Here is a 21,656-nt window from a genome sequence, read left to right on the forward strand (position 1 = left end):
TCCCCTACCTCTTTCTGTTGGAGTTCCTCAAGGCTCTGTCCTGGGACCATTACTATTCTCCCTCTATACTTCCTCCCTTGGCAAATTAATAAATTCGTATGGTTTCCACTACCACCTCTATGCTGACGATACTCAGATCTATCTCTCATCTCCTGATCTCAACCCAGAACTCCTAACTCGCGTCTCCTCCTGCCTGTCCGCTATCTCTACCTGGATGTCGCAACGCTACCTTAAATTAAACCTCTCTAAAACTGAAATGGTTCTCTTTCCTCCAATTAACACCAGTAGCATCCCCGAAGTATCCATCATAGTTAACAATTCCACAATCACCCCCTCTCCCCAGGCCCGGTGCCTTGGGGTTATCCTAGATTCTGCCCTGTCATTCACTCCTCATATCCAATCACTTATTAAATCATGTCACTTCCACCTAAGGAACATATCCAAAATACGATCATTTATCACCCAAGACGCTGCCAAAATTCTTATTCACTCTCTCATCATATCGCGTCTAGACTACTGCAACTCTCTTTTAATTGGCCTCCCCCTCCAGAGACTGTCACCTCTCCAGTCCATAATGAACACTGCTGCGAGGCTCATACACCTCAGCAACCGCTCCTCCTCTGCCTCGCCATTCTGTCAATCCCTGCACTGGCTTCCGTTACCTTTCAGAATCAAATTCAAATTAATGACACTGACTTTCAAAGCACTTCACAACTCTGCTCCACCCTACATCTCTGAACTCATCTCTATATACTTACCTCCTCACATGCTCGCATTCAAGACTTTGGAAGGGCTGCACCCCTCCTCTGGAACGCTCTCCCACGGTCTGTCCGACTTTCTCCCAACCTTTCTGCTTTCAAAAAATCTCTGAAAACGCACTTCTTTCGAGAAGCCTACCCTCACTCTGCTTAACTACCAAACGCAACACCACATACAGTACCACATTTCTCACCTACTTACTTCGATTTTGCCCACTCCCACACCTTGTGTATTACTCCCTTCCCTTTAGACTGTATGCCTTTGCATAGGGCCTTCTTCACCTCTCTGTACCTGTATTGATTGTGATGTTTGTTACTCCATATATTCTATATATGTAATTCATGTGATGTAGTTGTATAATCACATTTACTTTACAGTGCTACGCAATATGTTGGCACTATATAAATACATGTTAATAATAATAATAATAATATACCGTGTTTATTAATGCTGCTATGGTACCCTTCACAAGTAAAGTCATCTATTTGCCTAGGATTATCTCAGACAACGCTCCAATACAACTGCAACTCCCATATACAGTAACTTAGCATGTCCAAGACCTTCAGTCAACCCAGTACGGCTGAATATACTTGACAACCACTTGACAACTTCTACCTTCTGTAGAAGGCTATATTAAAGAATTCATGAACCTAAACCAGAACTCAGACCTAAAATCCTACCTACGTGATTCTATCACAGCCGAAATAACCATGCATAAAAAACAAACCCACCTACCAGAGCAGGTGCTAGAAGAACAGATCTCCCAACTAGATACATAGGTGGCCACCAACCTAACACCAAAAGTCTTTAAAAGGCTGTGAGAAGCACAAGAAACCTAATCACAACACCTTAGCCAAAAGGTGCAGCACAAACAATCCTTTTTTAAAAATAAATATATATGAACATGGTGTAAAGGCTGGTCACTTATTAGATCACCTACAGTAGCTATAGCCCATACTTCCCCTCCAACCATACCTGCCATGAAAGACCCCCAAGGTACACTCCACACAGATCCTGACAAAGTAAAGGAGTTACTGGTCAAGTTTTATTTAGACCTGTATGCCTTCAAATTAAGAGCAACATATAGAAAAATAAATGCATTTGTGGCCCCATTGGCCCTCCCAAGAGCTTAGTGACTTTATGGAAGCAGACTTCATTGGCATAGAAATACAGAGGGCAATTGAATCCTTCCCTAAGGAAAAAGCAGCTGGTTAAGATGGCATTCCAAGTGAAATCTATAATAGGCACTCCATGACTTTAACGCCAATACTTTTACAACAATTCCAGGAAGCAAATCAACAGGGCCAATTCACGTAATCGCTCTATGAGACAGCCATTGTCGTTTTGCCAAAGCCTGGCAAAGACCCACATCTTTGCAAATCCTTCAGACTAATCTCACTCCTAACTGCAAATGTAAAGGTCTATAATAATAGCCTGAAGGCTGGGCAAAGGCTGGGCAAAGTTATAACCCAATTAGTTAACCGAGATCAGATGGGGTTCATACTGACAAAGACCCCTGCCTTGAACACCAGGTGCCTCTAACTAACGGACCCAAGTGACAACATGGGGAGTATACTGTTGAATGGCCCTATCTATGGCAGGTACTGGCAGCCTGCAAATTGGGAACAAAGTACTGTTCATAGCCATGGTTTGATTGCTGTATAACTCCCCTAGGGTGACTTTGCGGAGCAAAAGAGCTCAAAAGAGTGGTTGCACATTCACAAAAGAGATGGACGGACAAAATTTTAAACCTTCATTTTCATCACCTTCAGATGGAACTTAAGGCCTGTCATGTCAGCAAAGATACCTTTGCACCTGCTTGGCATTTCCATGTTTCATTACCATGGAATGTATGGAAGAAGACTAGTTTGGAGGGGGGGGGAAACAAGAAGAAAATTAAAAATTTCAAATTTAATTTTTTGGCTTACAATTAGAAAAAGCTTGTCACCCTATAGTTAAACATGGTTAACAGAAAGTGCAAAAAAGTCGACCCGGCATTTGGTTAGGACTATATTTTCAGGGATCATTTCTATAGGATTTGCAGGGCGAAATGTGCTTGAAAGTGTCCAAACTTGCTCATCATGATGATGTGCTTGAGTGTTTTCTTCTTATCGTGATGTGTACTGGCAACTCTGCTGTGTGGCAGTGGTTGGCTGTAATCGATGAGATTCCTGTTCTTTTTCTGAAAAAGAGCAGGGGAAGAGAGCTCAATCTGAGTGGTGGTTTCCAACGATGGAGAAAGTGTCCGTTGTCTTGTCTCCGAGCTTTTGGTAACTTTTCAGCTTCCTGAAATTTGTCTCTTGAAAGAGAAAGTTGGGGAGCGCTTTCATTAAGCTGTATGTCCGGTGGTGTTTTTTCCCCCATCTCTTCTTTTGATATCGCGAAAGTCTAGAATTTTTAGGCTTTCCACGGGTGATGCAAATGAAAAGAACTGTAAACGCCATGTCTTTTCATCTGCCCCGGAGCGACACTTCCTGCTCAAAATGTATTTTCCCTTTGAAAATGGTGGCGCTGGAATTTGAATGACCTCAGGTGCATTATGAAGAACATCAATTTAACAAAATCAACAAAGTCGTGTGCAGAGATTGGCGAAAAACGGAGAAAGTGTTTTTGGTCTTTCCCCCAATCTTTTGGTAATCTTTTCGATTTTGCAAACTGCGACTCTAGAGTGAGAAAATTGTCGAGTGCTTTTGTCCACCTTTGCATCTGGTGGTTATTTTTTCTGTCTCCTCGTTTGATCTCGCTAAACCTCGATAGTCTAGAATTTAAGGCATTCCATAGGGCATGCGAATGGAAACAAATATAAAGGCCATGCCTTTTCTTCTACCCTAGAGCGACACTTCATGCTCAAAATGTATTTTCCTTTTGAAAACGATGGTGCTGGAACTTGAATTACCTCTTGCCAGTCTTTCCTTTTTTTTGAAAATCCTACATTTTTCAACAATCTCTGCACATCTCTGCACATTGGTTGATTTTGTTACATTGATGTTCATCATGATGCATCTGACACAAGGAAAGCTACGTTTACCAGCCAAGACAGTTTTTGGGAATGATGTACAGGATGCAGATATTGAAAAAAAAATGCAGCCTTTCCTAAAACTCTATCAGAGATCATGGCGCAAAAGAGCAGTTGCACATTCACCCAAGAGAAGGACGGAGACAATTTTAAACATAGATTGCCTTCATTTCCATCACCGTCAGGTGGAACTTTAGGCCTGTCATGTCAGCAAAGACACCTTTGCACCTGCTTGGCATTTCCATGTTTCATTACCATGGAATGTATGGAAGAAGACTAGTTTGGAGGGGGGGAAAAAACAAAAAGAAAATTAAAAATTTCAATTGAATTTTTTGGCTTACAATTAGAAAAAGCTTGTCACCCTATAGTTAAACATGGGTTAAAAGAAAGTGCAGAAAAGTCGACCCGGCATTTGGTTAGGACTATATTTTCAGGGATCATTTCTATAGGATTTGCAGGGTGAAATGTGCTTGAAAGTGTCCAAACTCGCTCACCATGATGATGTGCTTGAGTGTTCTCTTCTTATCGTGATGTGTACTGGCAACTCTGCTGTGTGGCAGTGGTTGGCTGTAATCGATGAGATTCCTGTTCTTTTTCTGAAAAAGAGCAGGGGAAGAGAGCTCAATCTGAGTGGTGGTTTCCAACGATGGAGAAAGTGTCCGTTGTCTTGTCTCCGAGCTTTTGGTAACTTTTCCGCTTCCTGAAATTTGACTCTTGAAAGAGAAAGTTGGGGAGCGCTTTCATTAAGCTGTATGTCCGGTGGTGTTTTTTCCCCCATCTCTTCTTTTGATATCGCGAAAGTCTAGCATTTTTAGGCTTTCCACGGGTGATGCAAATGAAAAGAACTGTAAACGCCATGTCTTTTCATCTGCCCCGGAGCGACACTTCCTGCTCAAAATGTATTTTCCCTTTGAAAATGGTGGCGCTGGAATTTGAATGACCTCAGGTGCATTATGAAGAACATCAATTTAACAAAATCAACAAAGTCATGTGCAGAGATTGGCGAAAAACGGAGAAAGTGTTTTTGGTCTTTCCCCCAATCTTTTGGTAATCTTTTCGATTTTGCAAACTGCGACTCTAGAGTGAGAAAATTGTCGAGTGCTTTTGTCCACCTTTGCATCTGGTGGTTATTTTTTCTGTCTCCTCGTTTGATCTCGCTAAACCTCGATAGTCTAGAATTTAAGGCATTCCATAGGGCATGCGAATGGAAACAAATATAAAGGCCATGCCTTTTCTTCTACCCTAGAGCGACACTTCATGCTCAAAATGTATTTTCCTTTTGAAAACGATGGTGCTGGAACTTGAATTACCTCTTGCCAGTCTTTCCTTTTTTTTGAAAATCCTACATTTTTCAACAATCTCTGCACATCTCTGCACATTGGTTGATTTTGTTACATTGATGTTCATCATGATGCATCTGACACAAGGAAAGCTACGTTTACCAGCCAAGACAGTTTTTGGGAATGATGTACAGGATGCAGATATTGAAAAAAAAATGCAGCCTTTCCTAAAACTCTATCAGAGATCATGGCGCAAAAGAGCAGTTGCACATTCACCCAAGAGAAGGACGGAGACAATTTTAAACATAGATTGCCTTCATTTCCATCACCGTCAGGTGGAACTTTAGGCCTGTCATGTCAGCAAAGACACCTTTGCACCTGCTTGGCATTTCCATGTTTCATTACCATGGAATGTATGGAAGAAGACTAGTTTGGAGGGGGGGAAAAAACAAAAAGAAAATTAAAAATTTCAATTGAATTTTTTGGCTTACAATTAGAAAAAGCTTGTCACCCTATAGTTAAACATGGGTTAAAAGAAAGTGCAGAAAAGTCGACCCGGCATTTGGTTAGGACTATATTTTCAGGGATCATTTCTATAGGATTTGCAGGGCGAAATGTGCTTGAAAGTGTCCAAACTCGCTCACCATGATGATGTGCTTGAGTGTTCTCTTCTTATCGTGATGTGTACTGGCAACTCTGCTGTGTGGCAGTGGTTGGCTGTAATCGATGAGATTCCTGTTCTTTTTCTGAAAAAGAGCAGGGGAAGAGAGCTCAATCTGAGTGGTGGTTTCCAACGATGGAGAAAGTGTCCGTTGTCTTGTCTCCGAGCTTTTGGTAACTTTTCCGCTTCCTGAAATTTGACTCTTGAAAGAGAAAGTTGGGGAGCGCTTTCATTAAGCTGTATGTCCGGTGGTGTTTTTTCCCCCATCTCTTCTTTTGATATCGCGAAAGTCTAGCATTTTTAGGCTTTCCACGGGTGATGCAAATGAAAAGAACTGTAAACGCCATGTCTTTTCATCTGCCCCGGAGCGACACTTCCTGCTCAAAATGTATTTTCCCTTTGAAAATGGTGGCGCTGGAATTTGAATGACCTCAGGTGCATTATGAAGAACATCAATTTAACAAAATCAACAAAGTCATGTGCAGAGATTGGCGAAAAACGGAGAAAGTGTTTTTGGTCTTTCCCCCAATCTTTTGGTAATCTTTTCGATTTTGCAAACTGCGACTCTAGAGTGAGAAAATTGTCGAGTGCTTTTGTCCACCTTTGCATCTGGTGGTTATTTTTTCTGTCTCCTCGTTTGATCTCGCTAAACCTCGATAGTCTAGAATTTAAGGCATTCCATAGGGCATGCGAATGGAAACAAATATAAAGGCCATGCCTTTTCTTCTACCCTAGAGCGACACTTCATGCTCAAAATGTATTTTCCTTTTGAAAACGATGGTGCTGGAACTTGAATTACCTCTTGCCAGTCTTTCCTTTTTTTTGAAAATCCTACATTTTTCAACAATCTCTGCACATCTCTGCACATTGGTTGATTTTGTTACATTGATGTTCATCATGATGCATCTGACACAAGGAAAGCTACGTTTACCAGCCAAGACAGTTTTTGGGAATGATGTACAGGATGCAGATATTGAAAAAAAATGCAGCCTTTCCTAAAACTCTATCAGAGATCATGGCGCAAAAGAGCAGTTGCACATTCACCCAAGAGAAGGACGGAGACAATTTTAAACATAGATTGCCTTCATTTCCATCACCGTCAGGTGGAACTTTAGGCCTGTCATGTCAGCAAAGACACCTTTGCACCTGCTTGGCATTTCCATGTTTCATTACCATGGAATGTATGGAAGAAGACTAGTTTGGAGGGGGGGAAAAAACAAAAAGAAAATTAAAAATTTCAATTGAATTTTTTGGCTTACAATTAGAAAAAGCTTGTCACCCTATAGTTAAACATGGGTTAAAAGAAAGTGCAGAAAAGTCGACCCGGCATTTGGTTAGGACTATATTTTCAGGGATCATTTCTATAGGATTTGCAGGGTGAAATGTGCTTGAAAGTGTCCAAACTCGCTCACCATGATGATGTGCTTGAGTGTTCTCTTCTTATCGTGATGTGTACTGGCAACTCTGCTGTGTGGCAGTGGTTGGCTGTAATCGATGAGATTCCTGTTCTTTTTCTGAAAAAGAGCAGGGGAAGAGAGCTCAATCTGAGTGGTGGTTTCCAACGATGGAGAAAGTGTCCGTTGTCTTGTCTCCGAGCTTTTGGTAACTTTTCCGCTTCCTGAAATTTGACTCTTGAAAGAGAAAGTTGGGGAGCGCTTTCATTAAGCTGTATGTCCGGTGGTGTTTTTTCCCCCATCTCTTCTTTTGATATCGCGAAAGTCTAGCATTTTTAGGCTTTCCACGGGTGATGCAAATGAAAAGAACTGTAAACGCCATGTCTTTTCATCTGCCCCGGAGCGACACTTCCTGCTCAAAATGTATTTTCCCTTTGAAAATGGTGGCGCTGGAATTTGAATGACCTCAGGTGCATTATGAAGAACATCAATTTAACAAAATCAACAAAGTCGTGTGCAGAGATTGGCGAAAAACGGAGAAAGTGTTTTTGGTCTTTCCCCCAATCTTTTGGTAATCTTTTCGATTTTGCAAACTGCGACTCTAGAGTGAGAAAATTGTCGAGTGCTTTTGTCCACCTTTGCATCTGGTGGTTATTTTTTCTGTCTCCTCGTTTGATCTCGCTAAACCTCGATAGTCTAGAATTTAAGGCATTCCATAGGGCATGCGAATGGAAACAAATATAAAGGCCATGCCTTTTCTTCTACCCTAGAGCGACACTTCATGCTCAAAATGTATTTTCCTTTTGAAAACGATGGTGCTGGAACTTGAATTACCTCTTGCCAGTCTTTCCTTTTTTTTGAAAATCCTACATTTTTCAACAATCTCTGCACATCTCTGCACATTGGTTGATTTTGTTACATTGATGTTCATCATGATGCATCTGACACAAGGAAAGCTACGTTTACCAGCCAAGACAGTTTTTGGGAATGATGTACAGGATGCAGATATTGAAAAAAAAATGCAGCCTTTCCTAAAACTCTATCAGAGATCATGGCGCAAAAGAGCAGTTGCACATTCACCCAAGAGAAGGACGGAGACAATTTTAAACATAGATTGCCTTCATTTCCATCACCGTCAGGTGGAACTTTAGGCCTGTCATGTCAGCAAAGACACCTTTGCACCTGCTTGGCATTTCCATGTTTCATTACCATGGAATGTATGGAAGAAGACTAGTTTGGAGGGGGGAAAAAACAAAAAGAAAATTAAAAATTTCAATTGAATTTTTTGGCTTACAATTAGAAAAAGCTTGTCACCCTATAGTTAAACATGGGTTAAAAGAAAGTGCAGAAAAGTCGACCCGGCATTTGGTTAGGACTATATTTTCAGGGATCATTTCTATAGGATTTGCAGGGCGAAATGTGCTTGAAAGTGTCCAAACTCGCTCACCATGATGATGTGCTTGAGTGTTCTCTTCTTATCGTGATGTGTACTGGCAACTCTGCTGTGTGGCAGTGGTTGGCTGTAATCGATGAGATTCCTGTTCTTTTTCTGAAAAAGAGCAGGGGAAGAGAGCTCAATCTGAGTGGTGGTTTCCAACGATGGAGAAAGTGTCCGTTGTCTTGTCTCCGAGCTTTTGGTAACTTTTCCGCTTCCTGAAATTTGACTCTTGAAAGAGAAAGTTGGGGAGCGCTTTCATTAAGCTGTATGTCCGGTGGTGTTTTTTCCCCCATCTCTTCTTTTGATATCGCGAAAGTCTAGCATTTTTAGGCTTTCCACGGGTGATGCAAATGAAAAGAACTGTAAACGCCATGTCTTTTCATCTGCCCCGGAGCGACACTTCCTGCTCAAAATGTATTTTCCCTTTGAAAATGGTGGCGCTGGAATTTGAATGACCTCAGGTGCATTATGAAGAACATCAATTTAACAAAATCAACAAAGTCGTGTGCAGAGATTGGCGAAAAACGGAGAAAGTGTTTTTGGTCTTTCCCCCAATCTTTTGGTAATCTTTTCGATTTTGCAAACTGCGACTCTAGAGTGAGAAAATTGTCGAGTGCTTTTGTCCACCTTTGCATCTGGTGGTTATTTTTTCTGTCTCCTCGTTTGATCTCGCTAAACCTCGATAGTCTAGAATTTAAGGCATTCCATAGGGCATGCGAATGGAAACAAATATAAAGGCCATGCCTTTTCTTCTACCCTAGAGCGACACTTCATGCTCAAAATGTATTTTCCTTTTGAAAACGATGGTGCTGGAACTTGAATTACCTCTTGCCAGTCTTTCCTTTTTTTTGAAAATCCTACATTTTTCAACAATCTCTGCACATCTCTGCACATTGGTTGATTTTGTTACATTGATGTTCATCATGATGCATCTGACACAAGGAAAGCTACGTTTACCAGCCAAGACAGTTTTTGGGAATGATGTACAGGATGCAGATATTGAAAAAAAATGCAGCCTTTCCTAAAACTCTATCAGAGATCATGGCGCAAAAGAGCAGTTGCACATTCACCCAAGAGAAGGACGGAGACAATTTTAAACATAGATTGCCTTCATTTCCATCACCGTCAGGTGGAACTTTAGGCCTGTCATGTCAGCAAAGACACCTTTGCACCTGCTTGGCATTTCCATGTTTCATTACCATGGAATGTATGGAAGAAGACTAGTTTGGAGGGGGGAAAAAACAAAAAGAAAATTAAAAATTTCAATTGAATTTTTTGGCTTACAATTAGAAAAAGCTTGTCACCCTATAGTTAAACATGGGTTAAAAGAAAGTGCAGAAAAGTCGACCCGGCATTTGGTTAGGACTATATTTTCAGGGATCATTTCTATAGGATTTGCAGGGCGAAATGTGCTTGAAAGTGTCCAAACTCGCTCACCATGATGATGTGCTTGAGTGTTCTCTTCTTATCGTGATGTGTACTGGCAACTCTGCTGTGTGGCAGTGGTTGGCTGTAATCGATGAGATTCCTGTTCTTTTTCTGAAAAAGAGCAGGGGAAGAGAGCTCAATCTGAGTGGTGGTTTCCAACGATGGAGAAAGTGTCCGTTGTCTTGTCTCCGAGCTTTTGGTAACTTTTCCGCTTCCTGAAATTTGACTCTTGAAAGAGAAAGTTGGGGAGCGCTTTCATTAAGCTGTATGTCCGGTGGTGTTTTTTCCCCCATCTCTTCTTTTGATATCGCGAAAGTCTAGCATTTTTAGGCTTTCCACGGGTGATGCAAATGAAAAGAACTGTAAACGCCATGTCTTTTCATCTGCCCCGGAGCGACACTTCCTGCTCAAAATGTATTTTCCCTTTGAAAATGGTGGCGCTGGAATTTGAATGACCTCAGGTGCATTATGAAGAACATCAATTTAACAAAATCAACAAAGTCGTGTGCAGAGATTGGCGAAAAACGGAGAAAGTGTTTTTGGTCTTTCCCCCAATCTTTTGGTAATCTTTTCGATTTTGCAAACTGCGACTCTAGAGTGAGAAAATTGTCGAGTGCTTTTGTCCACCTTTGCATCTGGTGGTTATTTTTTCTGTCTCCTCGTTTGATCTCGCTAAACCTCGATAGTCTAGAATTTAAGGCATTCCATAGGGCATGCGAATGGAAACAAATATAAAGGCCATGCCTTTTCTTCTACCCTAGAGCGACACTTCATGCTCAAAATGTATTTTCCTTTTGAAAACGATGGTGCTGGAACTTGAATTACCTCTTGCCAGTCTTTCCTTTTTTTTGAAAATCCTACATTTTTCAACAATCTCTGCACATCTCTGCACATTGGTTGATTTTGTTACATTGATGTTCATCATGATGCATCTGACACAAGGAAAGCTACGTTTACCAGCCAAGACAGTTTTTGGGAATGATGTACAGGATGCAGATATTGAAAAAAAAATGCAGCCTTTCCTAAAACTCTATCAGAGATCATGGCGCAAAAGAGCAGTTGCACATTCACCCAAGAGAAGGACGGAGACAATTTTAAACATAGATTGCCTTCATTTCCATCACCGTCAGGTGGAACTTTAGGCCTGTCATGTCAGCAAAGACACCTTTGCACCTGCTTGGCATTTCCATGTTTCATTACCATGGAATGTATGGAAGAAGACTAGTTTGGAGGGGGAGAAAAACAAAAAGAAAATTAAAAATTTCAATTGAATTTTTTGGCTTACAATTAGAAAAAGCTTGTCACCCTATAGTTAAACATGGGTTAAAAGAAAGTGCAGAAAAGTCGACCCGGCATTTGGTTAGGACTATATTTTCAGGGATCATTTCTATAGGATTTGCAGGGCGAAATGTGCTTGAAAGTGTCCAAACTCGCTCACCATGATGATGTGCTTGAGTGTTCTCTTCTTATCGTGATGTGTACTGGCAACTCTGCTGTGTGGCAGTGGTTGGCTGTAATCGATGAGATTCCTGTTCTTTTTCTGAAAAAGAGCAGGGGAAGAGAGCTCAATCTGAGTGGTGGTTTCCAACGATGGAGAAAGTGTCCGTTGTCTTGTCTCCGAGCTTTTGGTAACTTTTCCGCTTCCTGAAATTTGACTCTTGAAAGAGAAAGTTGGGGAGCGCTTTCATTAAGCTGTATGTCCGGTGGTGTTTTTTCCCCCATCTCTTCTTTTGATATCGCGAAAGTCTAGCATTTTTAGGCTTTCCACGGGTGATGCAAATGAAAAGAACTGTAAACGCCATGTCTTTTCATCTGCCCCGGAGCGACACTTCCTGCTCAAAATGTATTTTCCCTTTGAAAATGGTGGCGCTGGAATTTGAATGACCTCAGGTGCATTATGAAGAACATCAATTTAACAAAATCAACAAAGTCGTGTGCAGAGATTGGCGAAAAACGGAGAAAGTGTTTTTGGTCTTTCCCCCAATCTTTTGGTAATCTTTTCGATTTTGCAAACTGCGACTCTAGAGTGAGAAAATTGTCGAGTGCTTTTGTCCACCTTTGCATCTGGTGGTTATTTTTTCTGTCTCCTCGTTTGATCTCGCTAAACCTCGATAGTCTAGAATTTAAGGCATTCCATAGGGCATGCGAATGGAAACAAATATAAAGGCCATGCCTTTTCTTCTACCCTAGAGCGACACTTCATGCTCAAAATGTATTTTCCTTTTGAAAACGATGGTGCTGGAACTTGAATTACCTCTTGCCAGTCTTTCCTTTTTTTTGAAAATCCTACATTTTTCAACAATCTCTGCACATCTCTGCACATTGGTTGATTTTGTTACATTGATGTTCATCATGATGCATCTGACACAAGGAAAGCTACGTTTACCAGCCAAGACAGTTTTTGGGAATGATGTACAGGATGCAGATATTGAAAAAAAAATGCAGCCTTTCCTAAAACTCTATCAGAGATCATGGCGCAAAAGAGCAGTTGCACATTCACCCAAGAGAAGGACGGAGACAATTTTAAACATAGATTGCCTTCATTTCCATCACCGTCAGGTGGAACTTTAGGCCTGTCATGTCAGCAAAGACACCTTTGCACCTGCTTGGCATTTCCATGTTTCATTACCATGGAATGTATGGAAGAAGACTAGTTTGGAGGGGGAGAAAAACAAAAAGAAAATTAAAAATTTCAATTGAATTTTTTGGCTTACAATTAGAAAAAGCTTGTCACCCTATAGTTAAACATGGGTTAAAAGAAAGTGCAGAAAAGTCGACCCGGCATTTGGTTAGGACTATATTTTCAGGGATCATTTCTATAGGATTTGCAGGGCGAAATGTGCTTGAAAGTGTCCAAACTCGCTCACCATGATGATGTGCTTGAGTGTTCTCTTCTTATCGTGATGTGTACTGGCAACTCTGCTGTGTGGCAGTGGTTGGCTGTAATCGATGAGATTCCTGTTCTTTTTCTGAAAAAGAGCAGGGGAAGAGAGCTCAATCTGAGTGGTGGTTTCCAACGATGGAGAAAGTGTCCGTTGTCTTGTCTCCGAGCTTTTGGTAACTTTTCCGCTTCCTGAAATTTGATTCTTGAAAGAGAAAGTTGGGGAGCGCTTTCATTAAGCTGTATGTCCGGTGGTGTTTTTTCCCCCATCTCTTCTTTTGATATCGCGAAAGTCTAGCATTTTTAGGCTTTCCACGGGTGATGCAAATGAAAAGAACTGTAAACGCCATGTCTTTTCATCTGCCCCGGAGCGACACTTCCTGCTCAAAATGTATTTTCCCTTTGAAAATGGTGGCGCTGGAATTTGAATGACCTCAGGTGCATTATGAAGAACATCAATTTAACAAAATCAACAAAGTCGTGTGCAGAGATTGGCGAAAAACGGAGAAAGTGTTTTTGGTCTTTCCCCCAATCTTTTGGTAATCTTTTCGATTTTGCAAACTGCGACTCTAGAGTGAGAAAATTGTCGAGTGCTTTTGTCCACCTTTGCATCTGGTGGTTATTTTTTCTGTCTCCTCGTTTGATCTCGCTAAACCTCGATAGTCTAGAATTTAAGGCATTCCATAGGGCATGCGAATGGAAACAAATATAAAGGCCATGCCTTTTCTTCTACCCTAGAGCGACACTTCATGCTCAAAATGTATTTTCCTTTTGAAAACGATGGTGCTGGAACTTGAATTACCTCTTGCCAGTCTTTCCTTTTTTTTGAAAATCCTACATTTTTCAACAATCTCTGCACATCTCTGCACATTGGTTGATTTTGTTACATTGATGTTCATCATGATGCATCTGACACAAGGAAAGCTACGTTTACCAGCCAAGACAGTTTTTGGGAATGATGTACAGGATGCAGATATTGAAAAAAAAATGCAGCCTTTCCTAAAACTCTATCAGAGATCATGGCGCAAAAGAGCAGTTGCACATTCACCCAAGAGAAGGACGGAGACAATTTTAAACATAGATTGCCTTCATTTCCATCACCGTCAGGTGGAACTTTAGGCCTGTCATGTCAGCAAAGACACCTTTGCACCTGCTTGGCATTTCCATGTTTCATTACCATGGAATGTATGGAAGAAGACTAGTTTGGAGGGGGAGAAAAACAAAAAGAAAATTAAAAATTTCAATTGAATTTTTTGGCTTACAATTAGAAAAAGCTTGTCACCCTATAGTTAAACATGGGTTAAAAGAAAGTGCAGAAAAGTCGACCCGGCATTTGGTTAGGACTATATTTTCAGGGATCATTTCTATAGGATTTGCAGGGCGAAATGTGCTTGAAAGTGTCCAAACTCGCTCACCATGATGATGTGCTTGAGTGTTCTCTTCTTATCGTGATGTGTACTGGCAACTCTGCTGTGTGGCAGTGGTTGGCTGTAATCGATGAGATTCCTGTTCTTTTTCTGAAAAAGAGCAGGGGAAGAGAGCTCAATCTGAGTGGTGGTTTCCAACGATGGAGAAAGTGTCCGTTGTCTTGTCTCCGAGCTTTTGGTAACTTTTCCGCTTCCTGAAATTTGATTCTTGAAAGAGAAAGTTGGGGAGCGCTTTCATTAAGCTGTATGTCCGGTGGTGTTTTTTCCCCCATCTCTTCTTTTGATATCGCGAAAGTCTAGCATTTTTAGGCTTTCCACGGGTGATGCAAATGAAAAGAACTGTAAACGCCATGTCTTTTCATCTGCCCCGGAGCGACACTTCCTGCTCAAAATGTATTTTCCCTTTGAAAATGGTGGCGCTGGAATTTGAATGACCTCAGGTGCATTATGAAGAACATCAATTTAACAAAATCAACAAAGTCGTGTGCAGAGATTGGCGAAAAACGGAGAAAGTGTTTTTGGTCTTTCCCCCAATCTTTTGGTAATCTTTTCGATTTTGCAAACTGCGACTCTAGAGTGAGAAAATTGTCGAGTGCTTTTGTCCACCTTTGCATCTGGTGGTTATTTTTTCTGTCTCCTCGTTTGATCTCGCTAAACCTCGATAGTCTAGAATTTAAGGCATTCCATAGGGCATGCGAATGGAAACAAATATAAAGGCCATGCCTTTTCTTCTACCCTAGAGCGACACTTCATGCTCAAAATGTATTTTCCTTTTGAAAACGATGGTGCTGGAACTTGAATTACCTCTTGCCAGTCTTTCCTTTTTTTTGAAAATCCTACATTTTTCAACAATCTCTGCACATCTCTGCACATTGGTTGATTTTGTTACATTGATGTTCATCATGATGCATCTGACACAAGGAAAGCTACGTTTACCAGCCAAGACAGTTTTTGGGAATGATGTACAGGATGCAGATATTGAAAAAAAAATGCAGCCTTTCCTAAAACTCTATCAGAGATCATGGCGCAAAAGAGCAGTTGCACATTCACCCAAGAGAAGGACGGAGACAATTTTAAACATAGATTGCCTTCATTTCCATCACCGTCAGGTGGAACTTTAGGCCTGTCATGTCAGCAAAGACACCTTTGCACCTGCTTGGCATTTCCATGTTTCATTACCATGGAATGTATGGAAGAAGACTAGTTTGGAGGGGGGAGAAAAACAAAAAGAAAATTAAAAATTTCAATTGAATTTTTTGGCTTACAATTAGAAAAAGCTTGTCACCCTATAGTTAAACATGGGTTAAAAGAAAGTGCAGAAAAGTCGACCCGGCATTTGGTTAGGACTATATTTTCAGGGATCATTTCTATAGGATTTGCAGGGCGAAATGTGCTTGAAAGTGTCCAAACTCGCTCACCATGATGATGTGCTTGAGTGTTCTCTTCTTATCGTGATGTGTACTGGCAACTCTGCTGTGTGGCAGTGGTTGGCTGTAATCGATGAGATTCCTGTTCTTTTTCTGAAAAAGAGCAGGGGAAGAGAGCTCAATCTGAGTGGTGGTTTCCAACGATGGAGAAAGTGTCCGTTGTCTTGTCTCCGAGCTTTTGGTAACTTTTCCGCTTCCTGAAATTTGATTCTTGAAAGAGAAAGTTGGGGAGCGCTTTCATTAAGCTGTATGTCCGGTGGTGTTTTTTCCCCCATCTCTTCTTTTGATATCGCGAAAGTCTAGCATTTTTAGGCTTTCCACGGGTGATGCAAATGAAAAGAACTGTAAACGCCATGTCTTTTCATCTGCCCCGGAGCGACACTTCCTGCTCAAAATGTATTTTCCCTTTGAAAATGGTGGCGCTGGAATTTGAATGACCTCAGGTGCATTATGAAGAACATCAATTTAACAAAATCAACAAAGTCGTGTGCAGAGATTGGCGAAAAACGGAGAAAGTGTTTTTGGTCTTTCCCCCAATCTTTTGGTAATCTTTTCGATTTTGCAAACTGCGACTCTAGAGTGAGAAAATTGTCGAGTGCTTTTGTCCACCTTTGCATCTGGTGGTTATTTTTTCTGTCTCCTCGTTTGATCTCGCTAAACCTCGATAGTCTAGAATTTAAGGCATTCCATAGGGCATGCGAATGGAAACAAATATAAAGGCCATGCCTTTTCTTCTACCCTAGAGCGACACTTCATGCTCAAAATGTATTTTCCTTTTGAAAACGATGGTGCTGGAACTTGAATTACCTCTTGCCAGTCTTTCCTTTTTTTTGAAAATCCTACATTTTTCAACAATCTCTGCACATCTCTGCACATTGGTTGATTTTGTTACATTGATGTTCATCATGATGCATCTGACACAAGGAAAGCTACGTTTACCAGCCAAGACAGTTTTTGGGAATGATGTACAGGATGCAGATATTGAAAAAAAATGCAGCCTTTCCTAAAACTCTATCAGAGATCATGGCGCAAAAGAGCAGTTGCACATTCACCCAAGAGAAGGACGGAGACAATTTTAAACATAGATTGCCTTCATTTCCATCACCGTCAGGTGGAACTTTAGGCCTGTCATGTCAGCAAAGACACCTTTGCACCTGCTTGGCATTTCCATGTTTCATTACCATGGAATGTATGGAAGAAGACTAGTTTGGAGGGGGGAAAAAACAAAAAGAAAATTAAAAATTTCAATTGAATTTTTTGGCTTACAATTAGAAAAAGCTTGTCACCCTATAGTTAAACATGGGTTAAAAGAAAGTGCAGAAAAGTCGACCCGGCATTTGGTTAGGACTATATTTTCAGGGATCATTTCTATAGGATTTGCAGGGCGAAATGTGCTTGAAAGTGTCCAAACTCGCTCACCATGATGATGTGCTTGAGTGTTCTCTTCTTATCGTGATGTGTACTGGCAACTCTGCTGTGTGGCAGTGGTTGGCTGTAATCGATGAGATTCCTGTTCTTTTTCTGAAAAAGAGCAGGGGAAGAGAGCTCAATCTGAGTGGTGGTTTCCAACGATGGAGAAAGTGTCCGTTGTCTTGTCTCCGAGCTTTTGGTAACTTTTCCGCTTCCTGAAATTTGACTCTTGAAAGAGAAAGTTGGGGAGCGCTTTCATTAAGCTGTATGTCCGGTGGTGTTTTTTCCCCCATCTCTTCTTTTGATATCGCGAAAGTCTAGCATTTTTAGGCTTTCCACGGGTGATGCAAATGAAAAGAACTGTAAACGCCATGTCTTTTCATCTGCCCCGGAGCGACACTTCCTGCTCAAAATGTATTTTCCCTTTGAAAATGGTGGCGCTGGAATTTGAATGACCTCAGGTGCATTATGAAGAACATCAATTTAACAAAATCAACAAAGTCGTGTGCAGAGATTGGCGAAAAACGGAGAAAGTGTTTTTGGTCTTTCCCCCAATCTTTTGGTAATCTTTTCGATTTTGCAAACTGCGACTCTAGAGTGAGAAAATTGTCGAGTGCTTTTGTCCACCTTTGCATCTGGTGGTTATTTTTTCTGTCTCCTCGTTTGATCTCGCTAAACCTCGATAGTCTAGAATTTAAGGCATTCCATAGGGCATGCGAATGGAAACAAATATAAAGGCCATGCCTTTTCTTCTACCCTAGAGCGACACTTCATGCTCAAAATGTATTTTCCTTTTGAAAACGATGGTGCTGGAACTTGAATTACCTCTTGCCAGTCTTTCCTTTTTTTTGAAAATCCTACATTTTTCAACAATCTCTGCACATCTCTGCACATTGGTTGATTTTGTTACATTGATGTTCATCATGATGCATCTGACACAAGGAAAGCTACGTTTACCAGCCAAGACAGTTTTTGGGAATGATGTACAGGATGCAGATATTGAAAAAAAATGCAGCCTTTCCTAAAACTCTATCAGAGATCATGGCGCAAAAGAGCAGTTGCACATTCACCCAAGAGAAGGACGGAGACAATTTTAAACATAGATTGCCTTCATTTCCATCACCGTCAGGTGGAACTTTAGGCCTGTCATGTCAGCAAAGACACCTTTGCACCTGCTTGGCATTTCCATGTTTCATTACCATGGAATGTATGGAAGAAGACTAGTTTGGAGGGGGGGAAAAACAAAAAGAAAATTAAAAATTTCAATTGAATTTTTTGGCTTACAATTAGAAAAAGCTTGTCACCCTATAGTTAAACATGGGTTAAAAGAAAGTGCAGAAAAGTCGACCCGGCATTTGGTTAGGACTATATTTTCAGGGATCATTTCTATAGGATTTGCAGGGCGAAATGTGCTTGAAAGTGTCCAAACTCGCTCACCATGATGATGTGCTTGAGTGTTCTCTTCTTATCGTGATGTGTACTGGCAACTCTGCTGTGTGGCAGTGGTTGGCTGTAATCGATGAGATTCCTGTTCTTTTTCTGAAAAAGAGCAGGGGAAGAGAGCTCAATCTGAGTGGTGGTTTCCAACGATGGAGAAAGTGTCCGTTGTCTTGTCTCCGAGCTTTTGGTAACTTTTCCGCTTCCTGAAATTTGACTCTTGAAAGAGAAAGTTGGGGAGCGCTTTCATTAAGCTGTATGTCCGGTGGTGTTTTTTCCCCCATCTCTTCTTTTGATATCGCGAAAGTCTAGCATTTTTAGGCTTTCCACGGGTGATGCAAATGAAAAGAACTGTAAACGCCATGTCTTTTCATCTGCCCCGGAGCGACACTTCCTGCTCAAAATGTATTTTCCCTTTGAAAATGGTGGCGCTGGAATTTGAATGACCTCAGGTGCATTATGAAGAACATCAATTTAACAAAATCAACAAAGTCGTGTGCAGAGATTGGCGAAAAACGGAGAAAGTGTTTTTGGTCTTTCCCCCAATCTTTTGGTAATCTTTTCGATTTTGCAAACTGCGACTCTAGAGTGAGAAAATTGTCGAGTGCTTTTGTCCACCTTTGCATCTGGTGGTTATTTTTTCTGTCTCCTCGTTTGATCTCGCTAAACCTCGATAGTCTAGAATTTAAGGCATTCCATAGGGCATGCGAATGGAAACAAATATAAAGGCCATGCCTTTTCTTCTACCCTAGAGCGACACTTCATGCTCAAAATGTATTTTCCTTTTGAAAACGATGGTGCTGGAACTTGAATTACCTCTTGCCAGTCTTTCCTTTTTTTTGAAAATCCTACATTTTTCAACAATCTCTGCACATCTCTGCACATTGGTTGATTTTGTTACATTGATGTTCATCATGATGCATCTGACACAAGGAAAGCTACGTTTACCAGCCAAGACAGTTTTTGGGAATGATGTACAGGATGCAGATATTGAAAAAAAATGCAGCCTTTCCTAAAACTCTATCAGAGATCATGGCGCAAAAGAGCAGTTGCACATTCACCCAAGAGAAGGACGGAGACAATTTTAAACATAGATTGCCTTCATTTCCATCACCGTCAGGTGGAACTTTAGGCCTGTCATGTCAGCAAAGACACCTTTGCACCTGCTTGGCATTTCCATGTTTCATTACCATGGAATGTATGGAAGAAGACTAGTTTGGAGGGGGGAGAAAAACAAAAAGAAAATTAAAAATTTCAATTGAATTTTTTGGCTTACAATTAGAAAAAGCTTGTCACCCTATAGTTAAACATGGGTTAAAAGAAAGTGCAGAAAAGTCGACCCGGCATTTGGTTAGGACTATATTTTCAGGGATCATTTCTATAGGATTTGCAGGGCGAAATGTGCTTGAAAGTGTCCAAACTCGCTCACCATGATGATGTGCTTGAGTGTTCTCTTCTTATCGTGATGTGTACTGGCAACTCTGCTGTGTGGCAGTGGTTGGCTGTAATCGATGAGATTCCTGTTCTTTTTCTGAAAAAGAGCAGGGGAAGAGAGCTCAATCTGAGTGGTGGTTTCCAACGATGGAGAAAGTGTCCGTTGTCTTGTCTCCGAGCTTTTGGTAACTTTTCCGCTTCCTGAAATTTGACTCTTGAAAGAGAAAGTTGGGGAGCGCTTTCATTAAGCTGTATGTCCGGTGGTGTTTTTTCCCCCATCTCTTCTTTTGATATCGCGAAAGTCTAGCATTTTTAGGCTTTCCACGGGTGATGCAAATGAAAAGAACTGTAAACGCCATGTCTTTTCATCTGCCCCGGAGCGACACTTCCTGCTCAAAATGTATTTTCCCTTTGAAAATGGTGGCGCTGGAATTTGAATGACCTCAGGTGCATTATGAAGAACATCAATTTAACAAAATCAACAAAGTCGTGTGCAGAGATTGGCGAAAAACGGAGAAAGTGTTTTTGGTCTTTCCCCCAATCTTTTGGTAATCTTTTCGATTTTGCAAACTGCGACTCTAGAGTGAGAAAATTGTCGAGTGCTTTTGTCCACCTTTGCATCTGGTGGTTATTTTTTCTGTCTCCTCGTTTGATCTCGCTAAACCTCGATAGTCTAGAATTTAAGGCATTCCATAGGGCATGCGAATGGAAACAAATATAAAGGCCATGCCTTTTCTTCTACCCTAGAGCGACACTTCATGCTCAAAATGTATTTTCCTTTTGAAAACGATGGTGCTGGAACTTGAATTACCTCTTGCCAGTCTTTCCTTTTTTTTGAAAATCCTACATTTTTCAACAATCTCTGCACATCTCTGCACATTGGTTGATTTTGTTACATTGATGTTCATCATGATGCATCTGACACAAGGAAAGCTACGTTTACCAGCCAAGACAGTTTTTGGGAATGATGTACAGGATGCAGATATTGAAAAAAAAATGCAGCCTTTCCTAAAACTCTATCAGAGATCATGGCGCAAAAGAGCAGTTGCACATTCACCCAAGAGAAGGACGGAGACAATTTTAAACATAGATTGCCTTCATTTCCATCACCGTCAGGTGGAACTTTAGGCCTGTCATGTCAGCAAAGACACCTTTGCACCTGCTTGGCATTTCCATGTTTCATTACCATGGAATGTATGGAAGAAGACTAGTTTGGAGGGGGAGAAAAACAAAAAGAAAATTAAAAATTTCAATTGAATTTTTTGGCTTACAATTAGAAAAAGCTTGTCACCCTATAGTTAAACATGGGTTAAAAGAAAGTGCAGAAAAGTCGACCCGGCATTTGGTTAGGACTATATTTTCAGGGATCATTTCTATAGGATTTGCAGGGCGAAATGTGCTTGAAAGTGTCCAAACTCGCTCACCATGATGATGTGCTTGAGTGTTCTCTTCTTATCGTGATGTGTACTGGCAACTCTGCTGTGTGGCAGTGGTTGGCTGTAATCGATGAGATTCCTGTTCTTTTTCTGAAAAAGAGCAGGGGAAGAGAGCTCAATCTGAGTGGTGGTTTCCAACGATGGAGAAAGTGTCCGTTGTCTTGTCTCCGAGCTTTTGGTAACTTTTCCGCTTCCTGAAATTTGATTCTTGAAAGAGAAAGTTGGGGA

General features: G+C 41.0%; 14 non-coding genes across 14 annotated transcripts; all 14 read left to right on the plus strand.

The window, feature by feature from the left end:
- Window positions 1–2,763: 2,763 nt before the first annotated feature.
- LOC121400160 lies at window positions 2,764–2,980 on the plus strand. The gene has a single exon (XR_005965577.1). It is a non-coding gene; the product is annotated as a small nucleolar RNA U3 (small nucleolar RNA).
- A 1,213-nt stretch (window positions 2,981–4,193) lies between these two features.
- On the plus strand, window positions 4,194–4,410 carry LOC121400140. The gene has a single exon (XR_005965559.1). It is a non-coding gene; the product is annotated as a small nucleolar RNA U3 (small nucleolar RNA).
- Window positions 4,411–5,623: 1,213 nt separating this feature from the next.
- On the plus strand, window positions 5,624–5,840 carry LOC121400142. The gene has a single exon (XR_005965561.1). It is a non-coding gene; the product is annotated as a small nucleolar RNA U3 (small nucleolar RNA).
- A 1,212-nt stretch (window positions 5,841–7,052) lies between these two features.
- Window positions 7,053–7,269, plus strand: LOC121400141. The gene has a single exon (XR_005965560.1). It is a non-coding gene; the product is annotated as a small nucleolar RNA U3 (small nucleolar RNA).
- Window positions 7,270–8,481: 1,212 nt separating this feature from the next.
- On the plus strand, window positions 8,482–8,698 carry LOC121400143. Its single transcript, XR_005965562.1, has one exon. It is a non-coding gene; the product is annotated as a small nucleolar RNA U3 (small nucleolar RNA).
- Window positions 8,699–9,909: 1,211 nt separating this feature from the next.
- LOC121400144 lies at window positions 9,910–10,126 on the plus strand. Its single transcript, XR_005965563.1, has one exon. It is a non-coding gene; the product is annotated as a small nucleolar RNA U3 (small nucleolar RNA).
- A 1,212-nt stretch (window positions 10,127–11,338) lies between these two features.
- On the plus strand, window positions 11,339–11,555 carry LOC121400145. The gene has a single exon (XR_005965564.1). It is a non-coding gene; the product is annotated as a small nucleolar RNA U3 (small nucleolar RNA).
- A 1,212-nt stretch (window positions 11,556–12,767) lies between these two features.
- On the plus strand, window positions 12,768–12,984 carry LOC121400146. Its single transcript, XR_005965565.1, has one exon. It is a non-coding gene; the product is annotated as a small nucleolar RNA U3 (small nucleolar RNA).
- Window positions 12,985–14,196: 1,212 nt separating this feature from the next.
- On the plus strand, window positions 14,197–14,413 carry LOC121400148. The gene has a single exon (XR_005965566.1). It is a non-coding gene; the product is annotated as a small nucleolar RNA U3 (small nucleolar RNA).
- A 1,213-nt stretch (window positions 14,414–15,626) lies between these two features.
- On the plus strand, window positions 15,627–15,843 carry LOC121400149. Its single transcript, XR_005965567.1, has one exon. It is a non-coding gene; the product is annotated as a small nucleolar RNA U3 (small nucleolar RNA).
- Window positions 15,844–17,054: 1,211 nt separating this feature from the next.
- On the plus strand, window positions 17,055–17,271 carry LOC121400150. Its single transcript, XR_005965568.1, has one exon. It is a non-coding gene; the product is annotated as a small nucleolar RNA U3 (small nucleolar RNA).
- Window positions 17,272–18,482: 1,211 nt separating this feature from the next.
- LOC121400151 lies at window positions 18,483–18,699 on the plus strand. Its single transcript, XR_005965569.1, has one exon. It is a non-coding gene; the product is annotated as a small nucleolar RNA U3 (small nucleolar RNA).
- Window positions 18,700–19,911: 1,212 nt separating this feature from the next.
- LOC121400152 lies at window positions 19,912–20,128 on the plus strand. Its single transcript, XR_005965570.1, has one exon. It is a non-coding gene; the product is annotated as a small nucleolar RNA U3 (small nucleolar RNA).
- A 1,212-nt stretch (window positions 20,129–21,340) lies between these two features.
- LOC121400153 lies at window positions 21,341–21,557 on the plus strand. Its single transcript, XR_005965571.1, has one exon. It is a non-coding gene; the product is annotated as a small nucleolar RNA U3 (small nucleolar RNA).
- Window positions 21,558–21,656: the final 99 nt, after the last annotated feature.

Source organism: Xenopus laevis, chromosome 2L (genome assembly GCF_017654675.1).
Source record: "Xenopus laevis strain J_2021 chromosome 2L, Xenopus_laevis_v10.1, whole genome shotgun sequence".
Taxonomy (NCBI): Eukaryota; Metazoa; Chordata; class Amphibia; order Anura; family Pipidae; genus Xenopus; species Xenopus laevis.